Source organism: Natator depressus, chromosome 28 (genome assembly GCF_965152275.1).
Source record: "Natator depressus isolate rNatDep1 chromosome 28, rNatDep2.hap1, whole genome shotgun sequence".
Lineage (NCBI taxonomy): Eukaryota > Metazoa > Chordata > Testudines > Cheloniidae > Natator > Natator depressus.
Genome location: NC_134261.1, coordinates 8991237 through 8993736, shown reverse-complemented (window position 1 = coordinate 8993736; position 2500 = coordinate 8991237). Strand labels below are relative to the sequence as shown.

The window sequence follows — 2500 nt, the reverse complement described above, 5'->3', positions numbered from 1 at the left end:
TGCTGGCCGCTTTCCTTCCCGGCCACCAGGTCAACCCGCTGAATGTATGGGGTTGACCTGCTGGCCGCTTTTCTTCCCGGCCACCAGGTCAACCCGCTGAATGTATGGGGTTGACCTGCTGGCCGCTTTCCTTCCCGGCCACCAGGTCAACCCGCTGAATGTATGGGGTTGACCTGCTGGCCGCTTTCCTTCCCGGCCACCAGGTCAACCCGCTGAATGTATGGGGTTGACCTGCTGGCCGCTTTCCTTCCCGGCCACCAGGTCAACCCGCTGAAAGTATGGGGTTGACCTGCTGGCCGCTTTCCTTCCCGTCCACCAGGTCAACCCGCTGAATGTATGGGGTTGACCTGCTGGCCGCTCTGCTTCCCGGCCACCAGGTCAACCCCCTGCCGGTATGGGGTTGACCTGCTGGCCGCAGAGGGGCAGGCTCCGGGTTGACCTGGTGGCCGGCAGGGACTTCAGCCCCAGGGCCCCTGGCAGGGCGACCCTGCCCTTGTTCCCCAGAAAAGGAGAGAGCTGGCTCGCAGCGGGAAAAGCTGCCTACGGCACCTGGGATTCCCAGGCGGTCACCCATCCAAGTACTAGCCAGGCCCGGGACGGTTTACCTTCCGAGATCGGACGGGATCGGGGGCCTTCCGTCCGGTATGGCCGTAGGCACTCGGCTCCGGTCCGCCTCGTCCCCTTTCCCTTACTGACTCCCCTGCCTCGGGTGGGCCCGATCCTTTTTTCCGTTTTTTTTTTTCGCTCCGGAGGCTTCATGAGCCCCCCCCCAACACCCCTTTGGGGGTCGGTGAAATTTTTTTTTTCAGACTTCCAGGGGCCCGATCCTGGCCGCGGGCACCCGGCTCCGGGCACCCGGCTCCGGGCCGCCTCGTCCCCTTTCCCTTACTGACTCCGCTGCCTCGGGTGGGCCCGATCCTTTTTTCCGTTTTTTTTTTCCGCTCCGGAGGCTTCGTGAGCCCCCCCCAACACCACTTTGGGGGTCGGTGAAAAATTTTTTTTCAGACTTCCAGGGGCCCGATCCTGGCCGCGGGCACCCGGCTCCGGGCACCCGGCTCCGGGCCGCCTCGTCCCCTTTCCCTTACTGACTCCCCTGCCTCGGGTGGGCCCGATCCTTTTTTCCGTTTTTTTTTTTTTCGCTCCGGAGGCTTTATGAGCCCCCCCCAATACCACTTTGGGGGTCGGTGAAAAAAATTTTTCAGACTTCCAGGGGCCCGATCCTGGCCGCCGGCACCCGGCTCCGGGCACCCGGCTCCGGGCCGCCTCGTCCCCTTTCCCTTACTGACTCCCCTGCCTCGGGTGGGCCCGATCCTTTTTTCCGTTTTTTTTTTTTTCGCTCCGGAGGCTTTATGAGGCCCCCCCTAACCGTTTTTGGGGTCGGTGAAAATTTTTAGTCAGACTTCCAGGGGCCCGATCCTGGCCGCGGCTTCGCAGGCTGGCCTGGGGGGGGGGGCATCTCTAGCTCCGGCCGCGGACGGCGAGACGCTCGGCCACCAGGTCAGCCCGGAGGAAAAGGCTGAAAAAAATGTCTAAGTCCCCCCGGGACACCAGGTCAACCCGGAGGAAAAGGCTGAAAAAAATGTCTAAGTCCCCCCGGGACACCAGGTCAACCCGGAGGAAAAGGCTGAAAAAAATGTCTAAGTCCCCCCGGGACACCAGGTCAACCCGGAGGAAAAGGCTGAAAAAAAGTCTAAGTCCCCCCGGGACACCAGGTCAACCCGGAGGAAAAGGCTGAAAAAAATGTCTAAGTCCCCCCGGGACACCAGGTCAACCCGGAGGAAAAGGCTGAAAAAAAGTCTAAGTCCCCCCGGGACACCAGGTCAACCCGGAGGAAAAGGCTGAAAAAAAGTCTAAGTCCCCCCGGGACACCAGGTCAACCCGGAGGAAAAGGCTGAAAAAAAGTCTAAGTCCCCCCGGGACACCAGGTCAACCCGGAGGAAAAGGCTGAAAAAAATGTCTAAGTCCCCCCGGGACACCAGGTCAACCCGGAGGAAAAGGCTGAAAAAAAGTCTAAGTCCCCCCGGGACACCAGGTCAACCCGGAGGAAAAGGCTGAAAAAAAGTCTAAGTCCCCCCGGGACACCAGGTCAACCCGGAGGAAAAGGCTGAAAAAAAGTCTAAGTCCCCCCGGGACACCAGGTCAACCCGGAGGAAAAGGCTGAAAAAAATGTCTAAGTCCCCCCGGGACACCAGGTCAACCCGGAGGAAAAGGCTGAAAAAAAGTCTAAGTCCCCCCGGGACACCAGGTCAACCCGGAGGAAAAGGCTGAAAAAAAGTCTAAGTCCCCCCGGGACACCAGGTCAACCCGGAGGAAAAGGCTGAAAAAATGTCTAAGTCCCCCCGGGACACCAGGTCAACCCGGAGGAAAAGGCTGAAAAAAATGTCTAAGTCCCCCCGGGACACCAGGTCAACCCCGAGGAAAAGGCTGAAAAAATGTCTAAGTCCCTGCTCGGCCATCAGGTCAACCCCATTCAAAGTGACGGGTTGACCTGATGGCCGGC

General features: G+C 59.8%; 1 non-coding gene across 1 annotated transcript; it reads right to left on the bottom strand.

The window, feature by feature from the left end:
- Positions 1–537: 537 nt before the first annotated feature.
- Positions 538–656, bottom strand: LOC141979356 (5S ribosomal RNA). The gene has a single exon (XR_012636774.1). It is a non-coding gene; the product is annotated as a 5S ribosomal RNA (ribosomal RNA).
- Positions 657–2500: the final 1844 nt, after the last annotated feature.